At 27.7% G+C, this 14,851-nt stretch overlaps 1 long non-coding RNA gene across 1 annotated transcript; it reads left to right on the top strand.

Moving 5' to 3' along the window:
• The first annotated feature begins 9,475 nt into the window (after window positions 1-9,475).
• On the top strand, window positions 9,476-14,001 carry LOC129976211 (uncharacterized). The gene is made up of 2 exons (XR_008785102.1): window positions 9,476-9,780; window positions 13,708-14,001. It is a non-coding gene; the product is annotated as an uncharacterized LOC129976211 (long non-coding RNA).
• Window positions 14,002-14,851: the final 850 nt, after the last annotated feature.

Below are 14,851 nucleotides of genomic sequence, written 5' to 3' on the forward strand. Positions count from 1 at the left end.
TTAACCCAAATAAACTCAATCCACTTGTAAATTTTAAAATTTTTTATCTTTTCTTTTATGTTTATCCATGTTTTCCTACTACAATTGTGAGATGACTGCATGGCTTGTAGGACTGGCAGAGAATCTGAAAAAAATCAGCATTTCTGCCCATCCTCCATCTTTTTTTTTAATATCCAATGGCCATCTTTAGAGCTTGAACTTCTGGAAACTTGTGGCATGATTCGATAATTACACAAGACTTTTATCAATCTCTTTCCCATAGTAGTAAAGTACTATTTGAGCTCTGATTTTATTATTATCTTTCGAACCATCTTTAAAAATTTCTATTTCATCCATTTCTGGAATTTTGATTTGATAGCCATGAGTAAACTTTTCTGCAGGGTGTTCGAAATATCTGTCAAACTATTGGTTTATGAATATGAAAACAAAGAAGTAAAATATAAAGAGGTGAAAATTTTTGTAGTGTACTAAACCAACATTAAATTTGTAGGGTTTTTTTATCATCTTTCGGATGAAATTCCCAGATCGTTTTTGATAATGATTCCTATATCATCATTAGAATATGATGATGATCTTTCCCTCGTTGTTGTGAGAAATAGCCATGCTGGAAATCTATGAACAAGGCAATTCGACACATTTCAATCAGATTTGAATGGACGAAGAATATATTAAGTGAGAGATCGAAAATCTCGGAAGAGCTCGCATGTGGATCAATTAATCCCAAGATGAAGAAAGTACTGACAGTAGAAATCTTCATTTCCTTATAAATCCTTAATTATTAAATATTGAAAGATTGTTTAAATCAGGCTGATAAACAATCATCATAACCAACAAATTTGTGTTTATTTTTTTTTAATAGTCGCCACTTTCTGTTCTTACCAACGACTGGGAAGTACGACGCATCTTCTCGGTGTATGGACGAATCAAGAGCATAAATGGAAAATTTTTTAAAGGGGAGGCAGGGCTTTAGTTAAGAGATAAATTTGATTGATGGAAGTTCTGGAAATATGGAATACTTTTTATTAAAGAGCAGATTGTAACGTAATGGTTTTGATCACTTTTGATTCCACAGATGCAATAGGAATATAAGCAAAGCTGGTGTCGATAAAAACATTATTAAACATTAATTACAAATTGTTAAAATTAAAAAGCACTAAAAATTTTAAATTTTGTTGTTCAATACTCTTTAAGAAATACGATGAGCTCATTTCAGGATCTTGGTTTCTAGATCCGAATGCTATGGATAAAAAAACCCGTTTCTTCGAAGGTCTGTTATGAACGTATCTGCATTTAAAAAAAACAAAAAGGGTTCGCTTTCAATGTGCTGATATGAATTTTTTGATTTCGTATCAAAAAATTCATTTTTAAAACGTATCAGAAAGAAAAATATTTTATTGTTTCTGTCCAAAATTTTGTTACATATCTCATGTGGTAACTAAAATAAGAATAAATTCATTACATGAATCAAACTTTATTATGGTCGTTTTTAATGCGTTTTTGAGAAGCAATTAAATATTTTGTCATGGATATATATTTTTTTGCCAACAAATAGTACTAATTAATAAATAAAAATAATCTGATAAATTTTCCAGTAATTAATAAGATTTGAAATATTACAACAAGATTGCGTTCGGATAATATTCATACTTCTTTTCTGTTCTTTTCATTTTTTTTCCTCATTTAGAAACCACATTTTGCTTTTTACATCTATCAGTGCTTAAAAATTCTTACTTATATACCAAACTGGAGAAGATTATAAACTGCATTAAATGAAATATATTTCAGAGCTGGTCTATTTCTGCATATTTAAAATTCTATATTTATGAATAAAGCACTAGGTTTTTTAATAATAAAATCAAACATCTGTTGACTTTCATTATTCTTAGCTATTATTGTAGATCATTGAACTGATGCTCCACTCAAATACTTAAAATAACAGAAAATGAATCTATTCCTTTTGCCATTTTATAAATTGAAATACAGAAGAATCCTTCGATTCTAAAATAAAACAGGCATTGCATTTTTTCTAGCATTTTTAGCAATCTAATTCTGTCCATATGGCGAAGTTACAGATACATTTCCGTCTAACCGAGGGAAACTTCGGATCTGGTCATTTTAAATCTTGGTTGACGAAGATAGCAACTAAGGTGTTATTTATTCTCTAAATATTGCCCTGTGCACAATTACCTCGAGTACGAGTATGAGAAGTTGCGATATCATTAAGCAGTTTCCTTGGGTGTATAATAATTTTGAGGTTGGCTAATGATGTTGCAGGCAATAGTGTGACATATTTCCCCGTGAGAGTTACACAAATATTGTGCACGTAATTGAACCAATTATGATTATAGTTTACAATACCTTATAATTAGTTTAAAATACTCTTTTTATAATTTTTTCCACCTATAACGAATGTTTTGTAATTGAACGGAGTTTTCTTAATTATTATCTAAGCATGCGTGTAATACAGGGAAAAGATCGGGAATCCTTGACAAATGTAGTATTACAGCAGCCTATACAGCAGATATTTGGCTTCAGCAGATCTCGAATCCACAGCTCTCAGACCCAACCTTGAAATTCTTACTTAAATTTTTAAATTCAGGTTCTTTATCATAAATATTAAGGAATAAAGCATTGGAAATTTTAAAATAGTGTAATGCTATCAATACTACATAAGTCTAAAAAATTTCTATTCAATCGTCAAACATGTTAAATTCAATCAAAGCGTATAAACATTTATGTCGACTTGAAAATAAATTGTGCCGTTTGCGATAATTTTTTAATGAATTCATATAACTGACTAACATTATTAATCAACATGAAAATTATATTGAACAAAATCTAATATACAGTGTTGCTAATTTTGAAATTATTGGATTAATATTATCTGTGGCATTAAGGAACCCTAGAAGATATAATGACAACAACCTGTTTTATAAAAATGCGGTTCTATGAATGTTTTAAATAATTTTTTTCATTCGATTAATTTCTTAGCCTTCAATAGACAACGAATTCTTTGTTTTTTCATGATATTTTCAGATGAAATTATTAATAATCAAATCTCTCATAATCATAAACAATCTAGAATTTTAAAACTGAGCTTGGACTTCTTTGAATAAATATCAAATACATATAGAAAGAGTAATGATTTATTAACAAAGCTATAAGCTGAAAACTTATAGCTATACACAGGGCATAAGCACTGTGTTACAAAGTTTAAATAAGTCTTTGCGGCTTTATTATTGGCATAATTCCTTGAAAAATCTTCCTTCCTTCGCTAAAAAAGGCTTTAAAAAAGGCTTCGGAAAAGCTTAGTCTTTCTCTAACTAGGCATCGTTATTTTTCAAGGCAATATCTGTTTTTCGTGATCAGTGAAGTCACTCATCATGCTCATTAAAAAGTTCCTAGATAATTTTAAGATACATAACAAAGACAATTTCCTTTGCCAATTCATCGAGCAACTTTTTTTATTTGCTTTATGTCATTTTTTAAATTATTTGCAAAAAAATTCTGTATGTAGTTTTAGTTGATCATTTACATAAAAAATATATGGAAATAAAAAAATGATTTTTCAAATCATTTTTTTTTAAAACCAAGTATCTATTTTAAATGAAAATTGAACTTTATAATTTGCAGGAAACTAAAATTAATACGTTTTTGCTGGTTCCTTGGAAACGCACTACATGTCATATGTTTGTTATTTGGTTAAAGTAGAAAAATCCGAACAGTTTCATTTGAGTATATGAAAATCGAACGACAAGTATCGAAACAATTTATTTTGATGAGACATTTCGAAATTTAACTCCATGATGTGATTACTTATTAAAAAAGCCTGTTTTCCCTTGCCAACTGATTTCAGGACAAAATTCACTTTTATTATTTCAAAGTTGTGATATGGATCACACTCATGCCATTATTTTCGTTAGATTAGTTACAATATCGTGCCTCACCACTTTTCTTTAATTAAAATATTTTGTGCTTGTCAAACATTACTAAGCCATTTTTTCCTCTCGAGTAAAAAAGTTCTCCTCTCAAGTCCTCTCAAGGGCAGTACAATGTTTTGCCATCTTTTAATACCAGTAACAATAAACTGGGTAAATTTACAGATATTATTAAAATAGGTAGGAAGTGTTCATAGTCTTCGAAAACTCTAATTATACCAATTTCTTGTTATTCATTTAAAATATTTGTTTATATAAATAAAAAAATAGTCTTATAAATTCAACATTCTATTACTACAAATAACGGCCATAATAACCATCGCGTAGCATCATATACAGACTCACCTGTAATAAAAATGTTTATTAGTAAAATAAATTGTACGAATAAATTCAACTTAAAATTTTAAAAAAATGCTCCTATTAATGCATTAAAAGTAATATTTCAGTTAATTTAACTGATCTATTTACTTATTAATAAGTAATTTGCAAATAATTATCATAAAAATTATAGAAATTTGTAAATATATTTTTCGCAGACTTACTACGAGATGACACCCCTCGCTTTTAATCAAAATTTAATTAAATTTTCACAAAAATTAAAATTTTTATTGAATGTATTATTTTTATAAGAGAAATAGTCCCCTGAACCGAGAGTAATAACCAAATAATATTTTATTTGTAGGCATAGTTCCTGATATTGGCCAATTCAGAAAATAAATTCAAAAATTCTATTTGTAACTAAATTAAAAAGGATAATCTTTACGTTTGAAATTTGACAATTTTTAATTATTGAATCTGGATATGTTCTTAAGCAACAAATACATAATTTTTATTTTGAATAAATGTCAATAATAAAAACCAATTATATTCTCTGACAGAATAAAAAAAGAATAAAGATAAATAAAGTTTTATTATTTTCCGCCAATTTAAATTATTTTTCCCATTTCAATCAAGTTGTAATGTTTCTTTAAAAAAATCAAATATTTTAAGCCAGTCATCATTTTTGATTAACTAAACACTACCTCATTAAAACTCAAAGATCATTAAAAAAATTTGATTCAAGTAACTGCAAAAATTTGAAAATTTCATCTAACAAAAATACTCGCTTGCCACAAATGCAAATCTTTCCTTGTTTTTGCTTTTGATGTCAAATAAAACCCGAAATAAATAAAGACTGATGTTCTAAAAATTTAATTTCAGCATAAATAAATTTAATTAGAGTATTTTTTCATAATTTTATTGAAAACTGACCACCTTTAGGGTCCAGTTGATTCGCCGAGATTAAGTTGCAAAAATATTTCATTTGAATATTTTGTTTAAATCGTTCTTAATGGTTTTATCAGTAAAATATTTTCAAACTTTACATTATAGAAGGCGTTATATATTTCTGCCATTGCGTTATGCATTTCAATTATATCACAGGTCAATTATACCACAATTATTATCACACTACAGAGTTTAAAAATGGTGCACTTTAATTTTTTTCATTTTGTTTGATGCGGAAGTTTAATTGTTAAGTACTAAAAAATTTCAAAAATGTTATGAAAAGAAAAAACCTACTCAACAGGAAAAATAAGTGACATGAAATATAAATAGAAAATATGTATTTGGTATTGTAACACACATGTATAATACCAAAAAGTGTTCAGAAGGGTTTCGGCTATCAAAAGAAATCATAAAATCTTCGAAAAAAATTAAGATTCTATAGCCCTTTAAACAATAAAATATATTATAAAAGACGCTTTAAAACGTTTTAAAAATTAATCATTCTTTAGCTGTTGTGTTGTTGGATAATATCGAAGAAAAACTTTAAAATTTCAAGTAATTTACAGTTAATTAAAGTTTTAAATAAAATACACACAGAGATAGAAAGTAGGACATTTATCTTTTATTACTAGTAGATATTGTTCTCCCCAACTAGTTTCTTTTCTTGTTAAATAACCGCTTTCTTTTACCACTTTCTTCTCTTGTTAAATAAACACCACACATGGATTCAATTCAGATTAGATTCTATTCTTCTAGGTTGTTTTTATTAGTTAAAACGGAAAAATTGTAATATTTTATGGCATTATATTCCAATTAATTCACCTGATGTTTCTATTGCATAAAAAATGTAATTGCGTATATGATCTAAAACCCGTAATTTTGTATCATATTCTTTTATCTTCTGCAAAATACAAAATAGATTTTTTTAATTAATGAATAAATTATTGTACTGATATCACGTGAGCAAAACTTTTTTTTACGTAATTCGGATAACCCCGAAAATATGGGCTTAAACATTAAAGAGGAAATGATGAAAATTCAACAGCTAAATGATTTAAAATAAAGCCCTGGATGAATTAATGCAATTCCTCAAATGTTCAAAAGGCAGAAACATTCAGCCTCAGAACAATGTGTATACCATCGAATGTGTTTCCTCATTTATTAGTTTCTTAAGAAAGGTTTTGTTTGCAGGTATAATAAAGAATTCAACAAATGATAACCACAATGAATTACTCTCTCCCAAATTAAGTATCCCGGGTGATGGTTTTTAAGACAACTAGAGGCGGGAAACATGAGATTGAATCCTGAAGGTCATCAACTACCACAGTATAGTTGAGGTGAGTCTTCTCCTTCCCGGCAGAGTTATGCCCTATGATTGCAGTAGAGGTAACTCGATTTTACATCATTATTCTGTCTATTGAAAAAGTTTGCATATCCATCAGTTTTACGTCTGAATTCTCGTAAAATCCACCTAACCCAATGCGTCGATAGAAGATAAGGAAAATGAAGAAGAAAAAAAAATAATAATAAGGAATTAGAAAACAATATTTCAAATAAACAGATTAATAGCGTGTTTTTGTATAGCAAAGGATATGAGAGAGCAAAGCTACAATATTTAGAATCGGGCAAGCCTTAATTTTTTTTTTAAATCATTCCCAATTTCTGAAAAACACTCCCTTAGAAACGAAAGCCCTAAATCAAAGAGATTAATATTTTATAAAAGTTATTCGAATATAAGTTAACTTATTATTCGCAGTTGAGTTATTAATGATATTTTTTCTTAAATACGATGCAGTTGGCTTTCAGATTTGAAAATAAATGTCAGTATTCTCCAGCCCATTTATGATAAACAATACAAATTTGATTTTAATTGTAAAATCTAATCTTTTTAAAATCTAGCTGGTAAAAATATTTGTCCAACTTTCTGAATATGTGTAATACTAAATCAAAATTAAAGTAATGCGAAATTAAAATTTAATGAAATAATAGAAATGCCGCGAATGTCATTATGTCTATAAAAATTTTAGCTACAAAGCATTCTACAGTAGTGTCAAAATATTATTTTTAAAAAATGACAGCGCAACGAAATCTATTAAATTTAAAGGGTGACAATGTTGGATTGTTCGTGTATATCCTCAAGAACGATGAACTTCTCAATATCCTTAAATATAAATAAAATGGAAAAATAACGCTTTTTCCCAGGCCAAAATAGTGGCGATTGATTTCACTATTTGGTGGGGTTTGGAGAGTCAGAAACAAATTTATATTCCCATCGATAATCTGTCTACCATTGAAATTCTATGGAGTGCCAAGCCCAGATCTGCTTATATAATCAAAATTAAAAAGATTATTCAGCAGATGATCTGGGCCAAAGAGCATGACGACGATCTAAGTAATGGGCTTGCCGATCATCATACGATATCAGCCGCGTTAGAAAATATATAAATGAATATTCTAAACCCTTATTTTGCTAAAATTTGAAATAGCTAAACAACTTGCTAAAAGTTTGGGAAAAATACGACTCGGAATTCAGAGAGAAGGGTGTAGGACTTACGAGTCTAGCATGGACACTAAATTTTTAATGAATAATAAATTTTTAATTTTTTTTTTTTTTACTCAACAGCGCACGGTCCATTCCCGTGCTATCTTTATAGATTTAGCAAAGTTGGAACCCTCTTTATGATCGTGCGATTGACTGAGTGATACTGATTATTGCACGTTTAATTGCCCTATTATTAAAGAGTTATCATTTGGAAGAGCGATCTTTTGTAACTATACCATGTAACCTGGTTTAAAAGCTTACAGAAAAACAGTGCGTACCTAAAACGTCTGGAGAAAGACTATGGATTCTGTGAGGGTCTCTGCAACGAGCTGAACCAGACTGAGATATTTTTACTCTTATATTGGCTGGCTGGGTTGGTGTGGTTTTGATTCTTTTTTTAATAAATTTGCTATTGTTTTAGGGTTTTTTCTTGTACCGACTGATTTTTTTCTCTCTTTTTGTATATTTAAACTTCCCAAAATGTTTATATTTTAAAAATTTTGAATTTGTTTCGTATGAAATCAATGTTATTGCATATTAGGTGGGGTTTATATTTATTTTAATACATTTTACAAATTTTATAATCTATAAATTTTACGATCCGCATTTTAATGTAACAATAAAAATATCAAGTCCGCACAATTAGTCACATTGTCGAAAATGGAACTAATTGCATTGAAGTGTATGGCCAATTTATGTGTATCAAGGGATGTAGATTTCGGTATCCTATTGAACTCTGTCTACTGTCTTTTTTTTGTTGTTGTTGTGGTTATGTTATAGTTTTTGGTGCATAGATTATTAAGTGATCGACCATTTTCAATATTCTAAAGGTATATGAATAGCTTTAAGCTTTTTAAAATAATTTTTAAACTCTTGATGTTGTCTGTATTTTTAATCAAGTGAATGTTTTGTATTATCTCTAAAATTGCCTTTGTGGCATTTCCAATACAAAAATTGCTAATATTTCTTTTTAAAATTATCTATTCCCTATTATGTATTTTGTTTGGTTGATGTAAGTCCTTGGCTTTTATTTTGCGCCTGATCTTTTAGATTTTTAAATATTTGCTTTGTGAGGTCCGAAAGATCGTATTATTATTATTATTTTTTTTTGATCAAGTGAACTTTTTATAACTATAATTTTTCTGATTTTATGTAATCAATTGCCACTCTTGTATAGAGCAATGCTTATATGATGTATATTTTTATCATTTTCCCCAAGGTCCACTATGGACTTGCAATCAGTTAGGTAACTTGAGTTTGTGCGAGTACAAAATAAAAGAAATGAAATAAAAATTATCTATTGTGAAAACAATTTTAATACAAAATCATTTTCAGAAGCTATTGAAGAAAAACGTTTAATCCATATTTGCACGCTCTAATATATATTTGTGCCAAATGGAGAATTCTAAATTCAGTGATTAAGATTTCCAAGAAACAAAATTGATTTTCTTATTGGAAATAATGATTTAGTTATATATTAGAAATAATTTATAAATTATGAAGTGTAGAATTCTGATTTCTAAAATAAAGATTCCTAAAATATAATAGTGCTCATTTGGTTAAATTATAGTGAGGAAATCTAAACTCTTGCATTAAATACATAAAAACCGAGGCAATTTTTGATTGCATCTATTTCAATATCCAAGGAAAGCTGATTTCAGTCATAGCTCAGTAGTTATGGAAGTATTCAGTAGATTCATGGATTGCTCAGCCGTTGCAATAACCAATGCTCTTTTATGTTCCTTAGTTTCGTTCTTCGGAAAAAATAACTGAACAATGACGTCATAGTCAAAAAAGAAGTCCAAATTTGTTTTTTCACTGACAATGAATCATGATGACTGTACTGGATAAACACAAGATGTGAGGCATCTTTGTCAAATTATGATTGCTTATGCAGCAGATTTTTCCCACACGTTTTGCAAAAATAAATTAAGATGTAACCATCGAGCTCTTTTAAAATCATTCACTATTTTCAGTACTTTCCTTCCTTAACATCAGCCCACTTCTTTACGGAATTTTCCTTGGCTCTGAAAGGTAAGAAAAAGAACTTAGAAGGAAGGTAATAATTCTGATTTTTTTAAAATCATTCCAATCAATCAATTAAATTTATTCAAGAAAGTAAAAAATGAAACGTTTGTTGTTGTTTTTAAATCAAAATCATAATTTAAAAAGTAGGTCTTTATGTATATAAAACAATAACGTACGGGGTACAAAAATCGCTCTTATTTTCTATTGCTGAATGGCAACTATCCAATGTAAACAAATTATGGTTCGAATTTCAAACTAATTAATTGCAAATATATACAGCTGCATTGAATTGAGCGCTTCGTTAATTAATTGATGGAGCTGCAAATTATTATTAATTATTTTGGAAAGCATTCGCCGTGCTCCAAAAAGTCCATTTTGTCAAAAGAAAGAAACTATGGAAGAAATCAAGAAAAAAAAGCTTCAAATATAGAGTTTAATCCAGCACAAATAAAGCCTAAAAGGCATTAAGTACTTGTCTACAATTCGAGTCACTCTTCTGAATCAAAGTTAACAAGAAAATTTATGTTTCCATAAACTGCAAGCATTTAAGATACAAAAAATATATGCTACAATCAATGTAATTTAATTCATTTCGATACATTTAAATTCTCATCAAATATCTTAAGAGCTAAATTTATAATTTTTTTCAAAAAAGTATTTAGAAAGTTGCGTGAAATCCATGTAAAACATATTTTGAAAATGAAATTCGATTAAATGTTGTATTTATCTGAAATACATTTCAGTTAAAGATATAGCTCATCAGAAATATTTTAGCATAGAATTCAAAATCCTTATACTTTTGAAAAATATTAGTATAATTTTAATTATATTAGTATAATAATATTAAAATATTAGTATTAATTTTATATAGCATATCCATTGCTTTGGACGATATATCTCGTTTTTCCAGAGATGTTCTCTATACCTTTGAATTTGATTTACTTGCCAGTCTAAACAAGTTGAAAAGTTTAATACATGCTATTATTTGTAAAGATGCAATTATGTAATTGATTTTTAATTTGCTTTCTGATGTGCGATAATTCTAAAGTGCTCTACAAATAGGTATATCCGTTTCAGCATTTCGTTATTTTTTCTGAGCTTAATTCATCAGCTCATCGATAAGTTTTAACTATGTTTTGATATATCTTTGCTTTTTGCTATCGGTGCTCTTTGGTGGTGAATTTAGTAACTGTAAAGTTGAAAAATACTTATAGAAATAAATTTCAAACTATTTTAAAATTAAAAAATGAAAAATAATAATTTTATCAACGCTTTAAAAAGTAGAAAGTATTTTAAATTTTTAAAAAAATAGAAAAAAAAATAATAGCGTATAAATATTGTATTGAGGCAGCGTAAAGATTGTAACATGGAAATGAAGTCACAATGAATATCGTAAAAAAAAATTCTTAACATTCATTGAAAATCATATTTAATGCATAATGAATTATATCTAATACAAAATTAATCGTATTTATTACATAATGAATCATTTTTATTACATAATGAACCACATTTATTTCATAAAGAATTTAACTTATTACATAATGAATCATATTTATTTTATAAAGAGTTATATTTATTACATAAAGAATCATATTTAATATATTATTAAATATATGTATGAAATGTGATAGCAATTTTTATTTATTAATTGTATTTTCATCATCGCTTTATAGTTTTATAATTTCGTCTTGGCATTCATATTTTTGAGAAAAAAAAGAATTTCTATTTTCTAATCTTTATCTTTATTTATATTATAGAAGAATGTGTGTTTTTGTATGTATTGGCACTCTGCAGACTAGATCGTTTTACATAGAGTAGCCAAACTTGGCAAATTCAAATTTTGGGAAGTAAAAATGTGCTTATCGGAATTATATTTTATTTTTGAAATTTTTATTTCATTTTAATCAAAATAATCAAATAAAATGTAATCAAAAATTAAGCGAAATTTCGGCATTTTTCAAAGGGAGCATCCGAAAATATTACATTACAAAAATAATTTTTACGTCATCTTACAATTTAAAAAATTATTTTTTCAATGACATCAATTTTTTAGCATATAAATTAGTATATAAAGTTTTTGTTTTAATAAGTTTTTAAAAAGTTACTTTAAGCATAGTTCACAAAAGTCTATTTAACACAAAATAAAATAAATTTAGCCTGCACGAGCATATTATGTATGCAAGTGTAAAATTAACTCTTACCAGTGTGTTGACATCACGTTGCGAAAAACTCATGTTAAAATATTAATTAAACTCTTATTGATAACTAATCCCAGAAAAGCGCAATTTTCAGCAAGTGCCTGTAAGAAATGAAATAAATATGAAACATGATATTTCTAAAAATATAAGAACAAGAAAAAGTTTACTGTGAGCTTTTAAATTATCTATATTTTTAATTCATTAATTCTGTAGTATCTAAGGCAAACTTGATTTATAGATCCGCAGGGTATCTACTCTATTTGTAGCCCAATATCTTATTTTCTAAACAATTAGTATTAGGCATATGCATCAAATAAGAAAATGGTCTAAATGAAGTAATGAATAATATTTCAGGTATTTTGAAACAATAAATGTTTTGATGAATAATGAATTTTATATTTTTATGCAGCCTCAGCCATATAAGTGATAGTTAGTTAAATATTCCCGAGATGCAAGCAGTTTAAATAAAACGATTGGTTCGCTCAATTCACTCCTTATACTGAATAAGTCTTGAAGACTTGAATCGTATTATATCACAAAAACAAACGATTTCAGACCACTCCATTGACCATCTCAAAGAAGACATGCCAATCAACGACTGTATTTCTCTCAATACTGACTAGCCTAAAATCATGAAATTGTTGATTATACTAAAATAGTCAAAACTTCAAAACTCAAATCAAATGCGTTATGCAACTTCATATTCAAAACTTCATAACTCAATCAGACTTCGTCATAGAAGATAGATTTTTTTTTTTTAAGTTTGAGTTTCAATAATATTTTATTAAATATTCTTTAAGACAAAAGGACTATATAAAATATAGACTTCATAATTTTTTCCGGAAGTGCATTTATAGGCTGAAACAAAACAAAGTATTATTCCTTTACTTTTATTAAATCATTTTGAAAGCAAAACTAAAATTGTATTTATCTGATTCAGTTTTTTGAAACAGAATTGAATCATGTAATTTTTTTTGAATAATAAGGTATTGCATAAATTATTTAATTCTACAATGCTGAAGGATTTTTCCTGTATTCATACACATATTTTTTTTTAATTTTCAGAAAAAAAAAATTATCTTTTGAAATTTACACATTTATGTTTTAATTTAAAGTTCGTATTTCATGGGAGCTGATAGAATATTAGAAAGATCCGTAGTAGATCCGTAGTAGAATAGAACGGTAGAGTAATATGAGCTATATAACTATTAAAATTTGAAGCTTAAAAGATTTTGCTGAATAACATATGGAGAGACCAAGTTATATAAAATATTTAATTGAAAGATTTAGCGATCATTAATCTCTATTAACCAGCTGGTCGTCAAAGGCGGGTAAAATATTAACCCTCTCAGTCTTAAAGGACAAATACACACGAATATCAGATTTCATTCCCTATCGAATAAATAAATCTTACTTTTATAAAGGTCATCGTAGAAAGAACCATTTTTAAGTTGAATTTGAAATTTTAATCATACAAAACCACCAGGTCGAAAGGGTTAATAAAAAGTTATTATTTTTAGAGTTATTATGTTTAGAGTTTATTGTTTTATTATGTATCTATTTTGTTAAAGTATTACATAAATCTATGTAATTTTTTCAAAGCTTAACGCTCAGCCTGATCTGATTCAAAGCATAATATTGAAACTAATTTATTTTGAAAGCATAATACTAAGCCTAATATGCTTTTTTAGAATTGGGAAAACATTTCTTGACTTTCTTTCATTATTCGTAGATGCGTTCTTCTTTATGGCTGGCAATCTTCGTCTTGGTGTGCTGCGTCCTATTCGTAGCTGAATCCAAATCTCTGGGCACTACCACTGGTTTAACACAGAAGAAGATCCTCCGGTTCAGAAGGGAAATATTCGGTTTCAAAATCAGTGACATCTTAAAAGCTATGCTAAAAATGTTCTTCGATACCTTAATGGATAGCATACCTATCATTGGCTGAAAGACTTCTCTCAAGCATTTCAGTCACATGAGATTTTTATTGAGCGAATAATGGTCATGAATAAAGAATTTTAGATTATTTGTCAATCACATTATTGAGTGATTTAAGTGTTCTGATTTGTGTTACTTTTTTAAAGCGTTTTTATTAACTCGCTTTCTTTTTTTTTTTTTATCTGTTTGTCCGTTTGGTATAATTTTTGCAATTGATCTTAAACTAATTTCTCAATGAGCTGGAAATTTGTAATTTTAAACATAGCTCAGAACTGGATGACAATGCAATATTAGTTAGCTTTTTTTTTCTGTCTGTTTGCTTGTCTATTCGGTACAAATTTTATAAGCGATTAAAAATTGTCTTTGCCGGCAGATGGCGCCATGAGAAGTTCTTAGCTCATCGAGAAGCTAATTTGAAATTAATTGCAAAATTCCACAGACACAAGATTAAAAAAACAGAAATATTTATTTAAATAAAACAAGCTTTTAATATATCACTTTTTTAAATGAATTTTAAAATAAAGTATAAAATAATTTCTCTTAACCCCATACAAAATTATGACCTCATATAGATTCCTGCTCTTTATAGATTAGCCTGAAAATTTGTGACTGCTTTGGTTTATTACAACTTTTTGCTCGGAATGATAATAGATTTATTCATCTGAACAAGAATTTAAAGGATGTAAAGTTGCTTTAAAAACATTCATTAAAATCACATGTGAAAAAATTGAAAAAAAAGCGATTTAATTTTATTTCAATTAATAATGATTGGCTATACAAATCGGAAGGAAAAATCACTTAGCGATAAAATTACCTTTAAGGGAAATATTCTCATAAAAATTTAATGAAAAAAGTGCAACATTCACTTAATTGCTACGTGTATGATGTAGATTTAATTTTCACTTCTATCCACACACAGATTTTCTAAAACCACAAAA

Source organism: Argiope bruennichi, chromosome 7, assembly GCF_947563725.1.
Source record: "Argiope bruennichi chromosome 7, qqArgBrue1.1, whole genome shotgun sequence".
Classification (NCBI taxonomy): domain Eukaryota; kingdom Metazoa; phylum Arthropoda; class Arachnida; order Araneae; family Araneidae; genus Argiope; species Argiope bruennichi.